This window comes from Protomyctophum bolini (genome assembly GCF_963924005.1).
Source record: "Protomyctophum bolini genome assembly, chromosome: 17".
Classification (NCBI taxonomy): Eukaryota; Metazoa; Chordata; class Actinopteri; order Myctophiformes; family Myctophidae; genus Protomyctophum; species Protomyctophum bolini.
The window spans coordinates 33124743-33139752 of record NC_137878.1 but is presented as its reverse complement, the minus strand read 5'-3'; positions in this window follow the sequence as shown (position 1 = coordinate 33139752).

Sequence of the window (15010 nt, the reverse complement as noted above, 5' to 3'; positions counted from 1 at the left end):
TGTTTCTATGTCAGTCGTTCTTCGATTTTTCAAAAATAGCAGACCTACAAGCTCTTAGCTTGTGGATCTGCTAAAATGGGTTTTAAGCAGACCGTCATGTCAAACGTTCAGGTGGAATGTACGCCGCTACAAATGACGCTGTTCATACAGCGCATCAAAAGAGAGACAAATTCCACTTGACGCCTCGATGGGCCAATGCTTTGATGATGCATGAGGGTGAACTTATCTGATGCCTGCTGCAGAATGTTTATCCTCTTAACTAACATTCCATTACGGACAGAGTAGAGAGGGGGGACTGGTTATCGTCAACCTTCACTCCCGACACCAAATATCTCCTCTATTTTGGCAGCCGGGAGGAACGCCACCCAAAAATACTCAACGGCTTCCATGCGAGGCATTGTTTTATTGTCTTGCCGGTGGATTTATCTGACGTTTTCCAGACTCTCTGGGTGTCCATTTATAGACTTTTTTCAGAATCTATCCCCATAATAGAAAAAGGCCCATCCTTGCCTCAAACAACCCATTTATCTAGGTTCCATGATGCCACAGGATACAGGTCAACATCCAGGTTTTATCGAGAAGGAAAAGCCAGGAGTCGGACCACCAGTATGTGTTCATCACTCACAAAAAGTGAGGGGGGTTGGAATACTGGCTATGCCCTAGATTTCAGTGGTGGAAAATGTACTCATCCTGGTTTATCACTCAGTATCAATAGAGAAATACTCAGGCTAAGTAAAAGTCCGGAACAATGTGTCACAACGCGACACTCGCAATGTGTTGCATCGCGACGCATTGTGAGCTTCTAGATCGGCTATTTTCAAATGGCGGAAATAAATGTCTGTTTTGTAATAATAATCAAAATCTACAAAGTAACTAAAGTTTTCAAATAAATGTCATGGAGAAAAGGTAGGCCTACAATATTTGGATCCGAGATGTAGTGTGGAGTAAAAGTAAAAGTATTGAAAATTGGAAATGCTCTAGTGAAGTACAAACACCTCAAAATTGTACTTAGGTAAATGTAATTAGTTACTTTCCACCACTGCTAGCTTTACAGTTTAACCCACTGCTGATGTTGCTATACTGCTGTTATGCAAACTCTTCACCAGGCAGCAGGCTCCTTCTTATCTTGGTTTTTCATTATTGTTATTGTTATTGTTATGTTGCACAGTATTTACTGACCTACTTGTATGCTGCTGCTTGTGTCTTACTCTGTACTCTGTATGAATAGTGACGAATAGTGCAGTGTGGATAGAGGTGGACATGATGGTCGTGAAAATTATGCCAATTAACATGGCGACGCTTGGGTGAGAGACCATGGAGTAACAGCTAACATGTTTGTTTGTAGGACTACTCTAAAGGCCCACATATGCAGTGTTAGGTGATAAGCTATAGGCCTATTCACCTTTTCGGTGGTAAGTAAATACAGAGAGATGTGTTGGGGTGAGCGGTGAGTCGATTATCACTGCGGCGTGGAGTCATGTTGTAGTTTTCCCCAACCATCGTGGTGAGTAGGTATTATCACGTACCTACACCAGTATGCGTCGCCCTTAAGTCACGTCACAAAATGGTAAATTGGTGCATTTATGTATACTAGACCTGTACGTGCCCGTTGGCCACCGGCCTACTTGAGAGCGATGCAACTTGGGAAACTAATAATACTAAAAACCACCCGTTTTAACTATCTGTCTGCGTCCCACATGGAGATCTCTGTATTTTAATGTCTGCCTGTGTGAGAAGTGTGCAAACTGACTGTGAAAAGTGGAGCAGTTAAGTAATCAATTTGCAGGTGTGGGGTTGCCATGGCAATCAATTGGCTGAGGCAAAGGCTGGAAATTGCACATGTGAGGGGATTTAGGCTGATTAGGCCCACTAGCTGGCAGAGCTGACCAGAGACTTTTGGAATGGTTCTGGAGAACCGTGGGTCCGACCGACTCGATACCGGGCACTGCACTCCCTGTGGAGGGGTGGAACGCATGTGTCGAATGTGAAGTTGGTGGGGCAAACGGTTCTCGGGTTACGTGCATTACAACCATATCACGCACGCAGAAACACAGACGTGGCGCATTTATAGTAGGATAGTGGGTCTGCGCATCATTCCGACCTCCCATTATAGTCAAACAAAATTTGTTAGAGTGAATTTAGGTTATAGGGTTTGTTAATTTGTGTGCTTCAGAGTGAGCTTTAGAAACGTTTAGATTAACCCATAATTCATTCACACACATACTGTATTCCACACACGTGGGAGCCACTTTCAAAACGGACGACAGTCACCTAAATGGGGACAGTAGCAATTTTTCCTACTGCATTTGAATGGAACGCACAAGCAATGATCCGCCACGAGTGACTCGGTGTCCATGTCTGCTACCGAAACGATGAATCAGATGTCACTACGTGCTGTAAAATGGTCGCTGCTATAATACATCTCACAGGTGTGCAAATGTTGTGTCAACCATGTCTATCCATCATCGTCAGAGAGTGTTTGTTATTAGCCCCACTCATTCCTGGTTCCCACACGCCGACACACTGACTGGATCATATTCCAGTACGACGGTCTTGTCTCAGTCTGTACAGTAAGTCCATGTTCAGACCATGTGTCATAATTACAGCAATGGAAGGATTCCACTGATACTGTGTTGCGAGCAAATACTATTATGTGACACATGTGACCTTTATATGAATGTGTTTACCCCACATGGCTCGGTACTTTTCCTCGAACCTTTTTCGAAAAACGTATGATGCTATATCAGTGGTGCTCAAAACATGTTTTTCCTGTATTTGGCCGTGGACCTCCATCTCAAAATATTGAGTTGAAGGCAGTGAAAGGCACCCCCAAAAACAAAGATTTGAGTTAAAAATGTTCGCTTCAGGTATATTCAAAGATTTGCACAATATGCTAACGATAAAATAAAATAAAAAGATCTACAGTACGTGGTTAAAATGAAGGTTATGCTATATCAAGTAAAATGATTAATCCAATCCGGACTTTTGTTTTTAACAGACTAAGGGCCGATTCATACTCCTATTTTAGAGCCGAATAAAAGTCGGTTCGGCGCTGTAGAGCAGTGTTTCCCAACCTTTTTTGTCCCAGGGAACACTTTTCATAGCCCTAAAATCTCGGGGAACACCTAGGGGGGGGGGGTGTATATATATATATATATATATATATATATATATATATATATATATATATATCCAATATATATCCTGCGCTTCTGTATATATATATATATATATATATATATATATACACACATATATATATATATATTAAATATATATATATATTAAATATATATATATTAAATATATAGTAAAACGTAAAAGTAAATATACTTTTAAAAACACAGCACTCATCAAATAACTTCAAAGAGAAAGAAAAGGACAGAGACAGAGCCTCAGTTTCAAAAAAAATTGCTCATATGAAATGTGAAATGCCACCTAATCCTTTTCCTTTCTTTATTATGAGCCAACTTGTGAATGCTGCATGCTTTTATTGTGAAGGGTCTCAGTTCTCACAGCCTGCTTATTTCCACGTGCTGAAAATAGCTGATCGACAAGCTCACAACGCGTTGCGCAAGCATAACACGTGTACGACGAAGAATAAATCAGGCATCGCTGCGCTTCTGTGAAGGGAGGGAGATATATTTTGTTGGCCGAACGAGGCGATCATGTTTGGACATCTATGGAAAGCTATTTTGGACAGCTATTTTTCGTGGCACATTATGTTTAATCACAACAACGTCACGTTTACTTTAGCTCCTCAGTGTTTGGGTCGGGACTGTGTGTGTCTGCCGTCTACGTGCATATGCACTCTGCGCGCTCCAGTCTTTCTGGAGGGAGCGAAATGTAGCGTCTTCTGCATGCATCTATGCATTAACATTTCAATGGCCGAGGGTCGTTAGAGTCTATTGTTCCGTGTTGTAGTTATCGCATGTTTAATGGTTAGACGTGTGACAACAACGACGCAACAATAGGAAGCCTGCAGCTCAATAGCTTTTGCTTTCGGGGGAGGGATAGTGTTAATTTAGTTAAAATCAGGCGGAACACTTGGAGACATCAAGAGGAGCACCATAGCTCCCCGTAGCACAGGTTGGGAAACACTGCTGTAGAGCCTACAATGTGACGTCATTTGAGGTTTGGGGGGGCGGGTACCGTCCTAAAGTCGTCATTTTGGTGCTACTGAAATTTTCTGACGAGCCAAAATCATTTCGGCACTACAGCGCCGAAACAGCTGTAAAATAGGAGTATGAATCGGCCCTATGTCATGCTACTTTTAAGAACTGTACGTATGCAGTGGTGGGAAAAAAATCACATATCTTACTTTAAGTAAGATGATCAATACTGCATTGTAGAAGTACTCTGTTACAAGTGCAAGTGAATGTGAGCTTGTAGATCGGCTATTTTCAAATGTCTGAAATGTATAGGGCTGAAGTGGTCTTGTATGTTTTGTAATAATAATCAAAATGTACAAACTTGTAACTTGAGTTTTCAAATAATTGTAGTGGAGTAAAAGTATAATAGCCTACTTGCCTCTGAGATATAGTAGAGTATAAAGTAAAAGTACTGAAAACTGGAAATCCTCCAGTAAAGTAAAAATACATCAAAATTGTACTTAAGTAAAGTACTTGAGTAATACTTAGTTGCTTACACACCTGTGTAAAGTATGTGACAGGCATGACCTTCATCCTAATGGGTTTTCCCCACACAGTTGGCTCTGTACTTTTCCTCAAACCTTTAACAAGTGTATTAAAGATACAACTTTACTTACAGTAAAGTCTATACTGTTGACCCACCAGGTCATAAAGCCTGCACAGTCTAGACTCTAGTTCTATGGAACTTTCCTATCTTCCTACCATGGACTTGAACTCGGTTTCCTGCACAAGTGCTGGCATTTTTTACCATTGAGCTGATAGAGTCTGCCTGCTTGCTCAGGGGATGGATTGAATCTTGACCATCAGGTCAAGGTTGAGTCAGACCCTTTGTCTAGGTGAGACACGATCTAAATGTCTCAGTAGAAGAGCAGGGAGACTTAAATGCAACTACCCCAATTGCATATTGTATTAACAAACTCCATTGGACAAAAATAAATTGTATTAATTAAAAAAAATAAAGTTACACACAGTAGTCAATATATGAGTTGGGACACCAAGTGTGGTCACATGAGGAAGGTTAGGTAAAGGTGATTGCTCATTGATAACTGAAAATTTTAAATGTATAAACTATTATAAACTATTAACACATGAAATGTTCTTCTATTAAGGTTCTGGCTACAGATGTAGGTTATATTCTTTTCCAGATTTTAAAGTATGTTGATGAGGAATCAGAAATGGACCATCTACAAGTTCACAATTGCGTTGCGTTGCTTTTGTTTGAGCTTGTATATGGGCTCTTTTTCGCCAAATGTTTCGCCCCAGGAGGAGGCTATGGGTTCATTATAAATAGTCATTATCTGGTAAAATGGTATGGAACTCATTCAACTCAAAGGGTGAGTTTCTGTTACTTTGTATAGAGTTCAGTGCGGGTCGCTCCTTCTGTCAGTCTGGGGTCCTGCTTATGCATTGTGCCAGCATTACAGACTATTATGGGCTTTGTGTCCCGAAATATCACATAAAAATGTCTGTTTCTTTTAACAAAGAGCCACATCCCAACCCACTCATGGATGCACGTGCACACGCACGCACACAGTGTTGATTTTGACAGCAATTTTTTTTTATTAAACTTTTAGTCATATATAGTCTGATTTAGTTTTTGTCATATTTTAGTCATCTGTAATGTTTGCTTTTAGTCTAGCCTTGTTCGAGTTATAAAAGGTAGTCAACGAACATTTTCCGTCATAGTTTTATAGTCCTCGAAATCAACACTGACGTGCACGCATGCACGCGCACGCACACACTAGTCTCTCTCTTTCTTTCTCTGTAATCTGTAGGCAGAGCTTTAAAGAGGCAGTGAGGGTATGTGGGCAATAAAGTACACATATTGTAATGCCTTGTTTTGTTTGGATGAAATTAGGTTTTTGTTGAATTGATGATGAAGATTATGCATTTATCTTGTTGTGTCTTGATTTATTCTGTGTTATTGTATATGATGTGTTGTCGTGTAAACAGAACTATAAAAATCACACCTGTGTGAAGTGAGCGGTGCAACTATACAATTATTTATAGTCACTGTACTGTACTGTGTTCTGTATACTGTATTGTAGTGTACTGTGCTCTCTAGTCTCTAATGTACTTTGATTCTTTTTGGAAAGAATCTTCGAGAAATGACAGTTAAGGTCCCTGCACACCGGACGCGTTTTTGGATTTTTAGCTGTGTTTTTCCGTCGGTTTTCCCAAAAAACGCATCCAGTGTGCAACCACCTTTACCGTGTGGGGGTCCCCGGGGGTCCCTGGAACATTCAGACTCACAGGAATGTGCCCAGGGTGCCGGCCCGGTTATGGCAAGCCGCCCTGTGTCCGAAACGGTCTAGAAATTACAGAGTTACCATGTGGGGGTCCCCGGGGGGGTCTGAAGAAAATCCAGATTCCAGACCATACAGACCGTCCAGGGCTCATACTGTAGTGTACCATGTGCCACTTTACTCTGTGCTGTTCTCTAATGGCCACTTTAGGTGTTGCAGCTGTCTGTCCTCTGACAGACCCGTACAGAGACACGTACTGTATAGCATAGGGACATACAGGGACATACACACAATTACACGGGGGCACACATAGCTGCGTAATGGAGCCGATTGCCACACACATTTCATATTGTTGTTCTTTGCGAGAGCTCCGCAATGGAAATAAATGCTGCCATTGTTTAATCCTCAAATGCTTTTTTACCTTTAATTGATGATTTGTGATTTAAAGTAAAGTAAAGTAAAGTAAAGTAAAGTAAACTAAATTTACATAAGTTCATAATTTACAAGACTCAGCGAGTGGATAACGGTGTGCCTCAATAAATAAGGTCAGGTTAAAAATGTTAGTTCTACCTTGTTAACAGGTACATACCAGTAAAAGGGTAAAAATATATTGATTTTGTTTGCATTTTGACGTGCCTTGGGGACGAAAAATGTTTGCCAACCACAGTCGCTGGACGTATTCAATATATCTTCAACTTCACTCACAGCAATACAAATGAATCCCGTCATCTCCACAGCTGAAATAGCTATAGCCAAATACACTGCTATATTGAATGTTAAATGTTATTGTTAGTCAAATGGGAATCAAAGACAATCCACTACAAAAACAATAGTTACATCACGTCACCACCTGTACAGATAAGGCTTTTGAATATCAGGTTGTGGACAGTGGCTTAAATGTTTTTTCTTTTTGCTTGTTTTCCAAAATGTGTTAAATGTCTTTCTTTCTTTCTTTTTTATTAGCTGATCTACAAGCTCGCAAAGCTTCACACTGTGACACGTGAGCTTGTAGATCAGCTATTTTCACTATTATTTTAAATAAGTTAAATGGTTAATTCATAGTTTTTTTTTTCCTTCCCCTTCCTAGAAACATGTATATTGGAGTCAAAAGTACAATATACATTAATACAATTCCATGCCAGCCTAAATAGACCGCTATAGTATTATTAGTCAAATGGGACTCAAAGACAATCCCACTCCAAAAACACATCACGGCACCACCCGTACAGATAAGACCTTTCTGAATGTCAAGCAGTGGACAGTGGCTCCATTGTGTTTGATGTCACTGTAGTCTAATCTGCTCACACATGGATGCTATTGTCATTTGGCTCCATAAGGTCATTGTGTGAGTCATCCACTGTCACTTTTTTTGGAGGGGGCATAGTAAGGACTTCTACAGTGGTGGAATTACAATGTGGTTTTTACTGGTTAAATAAAAAGGTTAAAAAAATACATCTTGATCGCATGACTCCAAACATGTGAACCAATGTACCAATGCGTTTTTGGCCAAAATCTGTAGAAACAGTAGCAACATGTGTATTTTTAAAGTAAATATAAAGTACTGGGCTTAAGTACCTTAGAGTACCTTTACTCTACTTTCCATTTTTCCAATACTTCTATGGCAATACACATCACAAATATTGCACTTTTCTATTCCCCCTACATTTATTTACTTTAATTACATGTTACTTTGTAAGTTTTGATAATTAATGGTTGTGAGCTTTTATATCAGCTATTTCTGAATAGCTGAAATATTCAATATAGGGCTTAAGACTATGTCCAAAAATATGATACTGTATCATTTGAAATATTCTTAATAATGAATCATTTTAAATCATAATGGTAAATGGTGCATTTATATAGCATATAATGCACATAGATTGTGCATTACATTCATACACTGATGGCAGAGGAAACCATGCAAGGCACCAACCTGCTCATCTGGAGACATTTAGGGGTTCAGAGTCTTGCTCAAGGACACTTCAACACTAACTCTGGGGGAGCCCGGGATGTGGCCAGTGTACCAGCCACTCTATACCCCTGAGCCGCCGCCATCCCATCATATTGTTATGCTAATAGCTTTGTACTTTGACTTAAGTAAGATTTTGAATGCAGGGCTTTAACTTGTAATTAAACAGTGTTTTGCTACTTTTACTCAGTCCAAAAGTTATTCCACTGCATTTATGGAAGTACTGTCACTCAGCTCAATGAAGGTCACTGTTGTTGTGAGTGAGTCACACAGTGTCAGGTTATTTTGGAGGCCATGGTAAAGGCTTATCTAGAGTTTCAATGGAACTACGTATGATAATGGTCACATAAACCACCGTTCTGTCCAACAACCAAGAGTATTGTTTCCACCATCTGTCTGAGGTCCACTCTGATGAGGGCGCAGTAGCTTCAGCTGCAGGGTTTTCCCTAGTACTAAATTTAGCTAACTTGCCCTTGTCATCATCAGTGCTCATCCACATCAACCCCCCCCCCCCCACCCCTTTGTTGTTCAAATGGTGTGTTCTTACTGTTGAAACGAGAAATCTATCCGTTTTCTTCAGTTAATGAGGTGTGTGCAGAGTGCTGCTGACCATTTTGTAATTATTTTAATGTGGCTGTTGAAATTCAGACAAAACCTATTTTTTTTCATGTGGTTTCTAAAGTTACCTATTGAAGCTGAGCACTGACTTTTAAACACAGACTTCCATATTATTAGTTTCAAAACAAGTTTTGTCCAAATAGAATTTAAGGATTGAATGACTTATGTATGTCAGCAGGATTTATAGGAAAAAAATAATTGCAATTATGTTCAGTAGACTTTACTTAGGCTACTGTTCAAAATAGTGCTGTTCGAATCCTAATTAATGAAGTGAAATACGCCAGTTCTTAGATCTTTACACTCGCTTTTTAAATTTTAACTATTTGTGTTTTTGCTTTGTTTTGTTATTTGATCATACTGTACTACAGCAACACACAAAAGTAGCAGATCCACAAGCTCGAAACACATTTTGAGGTTGAATGCTGAGTGAAAAGTAACAGTTTTGGACATAATTATGAGGTTTCAACCCGAGATATTTCCACATAGGCTACTACTATTTGGTTTATAAAATACATTTTTGATATTGTACGTTGCAAACAATCCAGACCTCTCAGGTCAGACAGATCTGCTCTATATTGTCAGAATCAGAACTAAATGTGGAGACACAGCGTTATTCCTTTCCTTTCCGTCTGTCTGTATTCACATTTATTTTGTGGCAATTATGACTCAAAACTACTATATTGGTATCAGGGAGTGTCTGCCAGACGGACTGACTATTTATAGAGGTGAAGACATGGGCGTGGTCAATCACACATTAGACATATTGTGTAACATATTGAATATCAAGCATTATTTATAGAACAACAGTATGGCCTTTTCAGGCTTTCTGTTTCCTTTCTTTGTCCTCTGTTTCAACGTTTTAGACGAGGGTTTTCCAATTGTTCCATACGGGATCACAAGGTTACTGCAAGTGGTCCAATCGTACTTTAAAATTGAAAATCTTCTGTGGAACAAACCATCTTGTTGGATCCCTTGTTGATGTTAGTTTACTGTACTATGAAAAGTATGAAGATAATATCTTGGTCACTTGTTCTCATGTTTTGTTTTGTAGATTTGTTTTAGATTAGTTAAGAATGTGATTTATGTAGATACTAGATAGATACTAGCATGTTGTTTAGACAGATGCTAGGTTCATTGTTTACTAAGGTATCCACGTGTCTTCGAGGCAATACATTGTTATCTACACCAGGCCAGAGATGATGTTTTCATCCCCGTCAGTCTGCTTGCCTGTCTGTTTGTCTGTGTCTGTGAACAGCTATTTTCCGGCTGGACTGAAACTTTGCACACACACACTCCCAATAGGCCAAGGAAGGACCTCTGCACCAATTTCTCAGATGAGCCTCATGGGGATACTATAACAGACCGCTGGCGATTTTGGCCAAAACGCACATACATTGGTTAACATTATGTTTGGAGTCATGCGATCAAGATGTCTTTTTTTTATCCTTTATTTAACCAGTAAAAACCACATTGAAACTAAAGTCTCTTTTACAAGTGTGAACTGGCCAAGAGAAGAGGAAAAATAAGTAACACAGCTCTGTCTCTATCGATCAATCAATCAATCAAAATAAATGGTTAAACTGATTTCCATGCTATATTTGCAAATTTCGCAAAGAACCCCCTAGAACCCCCTAGAACCCCCTCAAGGACGCCTGGGGGTTCCAGGACCCTGGGACCCCACTTTGAGAACCACTGGTTTCCACACACATTTGCACTCAAGGGAGGGCGCACAATCATGTTTGAGCCTTTTAGACAGATTATGTACAAATATTATGTTCACGTGTATGCATTTCTGTCAATAGAAAAACATAAATCAATCCAGTTTTGAAAGGCTTTGGCGTCCAGAGGTGACAGATACAGTAGCTATTATTAGAATATTGGGTGAGACTGAGAACCTCGCTTATTATGACTGTCGGAGCAGACTGGGTGCATGGAAAGGTCAGACAAGTGTGAGACCAGCTATTATGAGCTCCCGTTCCCCTATGATACAATACAATCACTGCAGTGTAAAAGACCCGGTGTTTATTTAGCCCTTACGGGTCGATTTGGTTCCATTTGTGCAATCTCAGAGTCACACAATGGATAACTTACTTAATTTAACACTGAGGAGTTTAGCGTGTTAGCAGAGTTGTGCCCTTTAGAGTGGGAGTGAATCAGGGCAGATATAGTTCTCACAGCACCAGTGTTGCACGGCATGCGTGTGTGTGTGTGTGTGTGTGTGTGTGTGTGTGTGTGTGTGTGTGTGTGTGTGTGTGTGTGTGTGTGTGTTTGCGTGCATGCACGTGTATGTGTGTGTGTGATTTACTGCCTAATGAAATATTAAACAAAGGAAACATTAAACTTATTGCAGTAAGATTACTTGAAGCGCCTGGTTATCAGCTCTGGCATCAATAAGTTCTTAGACAACAGCAGTGGCAAAATGCTTGGCAAAATGCCAACATTCAGACTCTGAAACCAACAATTTTGATGATAATGGCACTGACACACCACCCTCCTTGTGAAGTGCCTCAGTAAAGACCCCGGCCACAACAGCTGCCAATCAGACTTAGGCCTCTATTACATGGCGACCATCTCCAGATAAAACGGCAAAGTCCTGTTGCGTTCTCAATTTTTATTGACCCTTTACACGAGAACGCACACTTTATGAAAACGCTATAATGTCGCTAGGTGGCGGTAACGGGCTGCCAAATAGACCAGTCACCCACGTACTAGAAGAAGAACCCCTTCACACAACCCAATTGGGGTTTCGAATGATTCCAGAAAAAAACGTGGTTGTGGCCGTCGCTCGCTGCCTGCTTTCTATTAACGCATCGAGGTGACAGACAGGCTGCCAGAGCATGCAGGCCACGGGATGGTTATATATTTTATAATACATTAGGCTACATAAACGCTGCTGCCGTGGCTGCCGCCTATCACAAGGCTTTTTATTTACATCATGGTTTTACATTCACCATCGCTGATGAGCAGCGCTTTGTAGGCGAGGAGGGAGGCTTGTTCAGGAACTCCATTATAACATATATGGCTCTGCATTCATATAATAAACATACCGGTATGTGCTGTGAGCCAACGTGAGCCATGATGTCAAGTTTTGCGGATTCACCGTTTTGCCTGTTTACATAGAGAAGGGATAAAACGGCGTTCTCAAAGATTTCCACTCTGGAAGGTGGTTTCACTTTGTTGCGTTTTCACCTCCTGAAAACACCCTTCTCGTCTAAAGGGACACCAGCAAACTATACTTTATTTTGCCGTTTTCTATGAACACCGTTCTCGTGTAAAGAGACATTCCTGGTTCAGATTCTCGATAACTCCATAATTAGCTTTATAGTGCATCTTGCAAACTATCATTGAATAACTCCCTGACGTGTTTCTGGACAAAATGTACGTTCTGTCTTTCTTTCTTTCTTTAAGCCAGTGGTAGTCTTAAGGACTGGTGTGTGATTATGGTCTTTGGAGTGGGTACTAACAGACGGACAGCTGAGTATGGAACATATTGGAGTTTATTGAGGGTTTTGGAGGTGATGCCATAGAGGAGGTTTAGTAGGTCTAAATAATAATACAATGGCATCCTTGACAGGGGTTATCACAGTGCTGCAGGCTTGAGGTTGACATCATTATGATATACTTCTACCTCTTGTCCTAATGTTTGTGTAGGTCTACACAATGTGTAGGTCATATGTGTAGGTCTACACAAACACATAAAAAATAACATCACAGGTCTGTGACTCTGGGAGTGTACACATTGTTTCATTTGTATGCTCTCAGAGTTATGGGGGTCCTTGAAAATTAAATATTTGAGAACCACTAGTACAAGGTCAAGTCTAGCCACTGACACGTTTGGGACATATTGATGATTGAACAATTCTTGTTCCCCCCCCCCCCCCCCCCTCTCTTTGGGAAGTAGGCTAATAATCCCATTATAACAGTCCAGTTTAAAGTAAAATGTGTTATTCAGTGAGATGTTTTTCAATCACATAGAAACAGAATAATATACAGTATACACTGACATACATTTTCATGGGTGTGGGATCCTGGCTATTAGATAGGGGGCGCTGCATGGCCCAAAAAGGTAGGACAAACGACTGGATCTGGATAACATTACTGGTGACAGTGTCTTAATAGCCCAGTAGGTGGCAGAACATGAACCTATAAGGCAATTATAACTGACAGTTATAAGAACTATTCGCCCCTGTCCCAGTCTCTCAGGGCGGACACTCGGAGCACAAGGCCACTGAGCTTGTACGAGGCAAAGTAGACTTGAGACTTCTTAAATGTGTGTGTGTGTGTGTGTGTGTGTGTGTGTGTGTGTGTGTGTGTGTGTGTGTAAATGGTAAATAAATTATGAATGGTGCATTTACTGAATAGTCTATAGCGCCTTTATCCAAGTGTGTGTGTGTGTGTGTGTGTGTGTGTGTCTGTGTGCGCGCAACCATGAGTGGAAAGTTGCTCTGACAAATTTGTACTTCAAATCAAAGCAGTGGCGGTCCGTACTGAAATGAACTGGGCCTTCAACAATCTAGAGACCCCCCCCCCCACACACACACACACACACAACGGCGTAAGAATGCACATCAACGTTATTATACTGGAAGTCTGGAACAACGAAAGCACACAAACAATAATAATAAGCTGCAGCCTGTCAAGTGTCAACCTGTCACAGGGGGACTAAACACACACGCATACTGAGAGAGAAGTGTCAACCTGTCACAGGGGGACTAAACACACACGCATACCGAGAGAGAGAGAGAGAGAGAGAGAGAGAGAGAGAGAGAGAGAGAGAGAGAGAGAGAGAGAGAGAGAGAGAGCGCACTTCGCAGTGCACACGTTACAACCAAGTGGGCACTGGGCACTGAGTTTGAGAGAGATTCGGCCACACAGGCACACACTGTCAGCAGTGAGCACTGAGCACCAGCCACGAGTACACAACAACCATAGAGCATAGCCAGCGCCCAGCCGGCCCAGTTACTAACGTATATATATTTTTCTCTTCAACACAGACCCGGCCATAAAACGATCAATAAGCTGCATCGTATCGCATCGCATGTAATATCTTATTCCTTATACCATGGCTGATCATATCATGCTGACCCTTCGTTACAATGGCAAGCTTTTCTTGAAGTCCTTCCTTCTCGAAAAGGGCTTTGACTGTAATTCCACCACCACAGTTTCTTCTCCTAGTCCAGCCATTTTCCAGCCTTGGGTTCACACGGGTGTGATTATTCTTAATTTAACAACAATCTGAGCTATCTGAAGTGAGTGATACAGTACAGTACAGTACAGTACAGTACAGTACAGTACAGTACAGTACAGTACAGTACAGTACAGTACAGTACAGTATCACTCACTTCAGAGAGAGAGAGAGAGAGAGAGAGAGAGAGAGAGAGAGAGAGAGAGAGAGAGAGAGAGAGAGAGAGAGAGAGAGCGCACTTCGCAGTGCACACGTTACAACCAAGTGGGCACTGGGCACTGAGTTTGAGAGAGATTCGGCCACACAGGCACACACTGTCAGCAGTGAGCACTGAGCACCAGCCACGAGTACACAACAACCATAGAGCATAGCCAGCGCCCAGCCGGCCCAGTTACTAACGTATATATATTTTTCTCTTCAACACAGACCCGGCCATAAAACGATCAATAAGCTGCATCGTATCGCATCGCATGTAATATCTTATTCCTTATACCATGGCTGATCATATCATGCTGACCCTTCGTTACAATGGCAAGCTTTTCTTGAAGTCCTTCCTTCTCGAAAAGGGCTTTGACTGTAATTCCACCACCACAGTTTCTTCTCCTAGTCCAGCCATTTTCCAGCCTTGGGTTCACACGGGTGTGATTATTCTTAATTTAACAACAATCTGAGCTATCTGAAGTGAGTGATACAGTACAGTACAGTACAGTACAGTACAGTACAGTACAGTACAGTACAGTACAGTACAGTACAGTATCACTCACTTCAGAAAGTTCAGACAGCTCAGATTGTTGTTAAATTAAGAAAAATCACAACCGTGTGACTGTGAACCCCTCTCCCC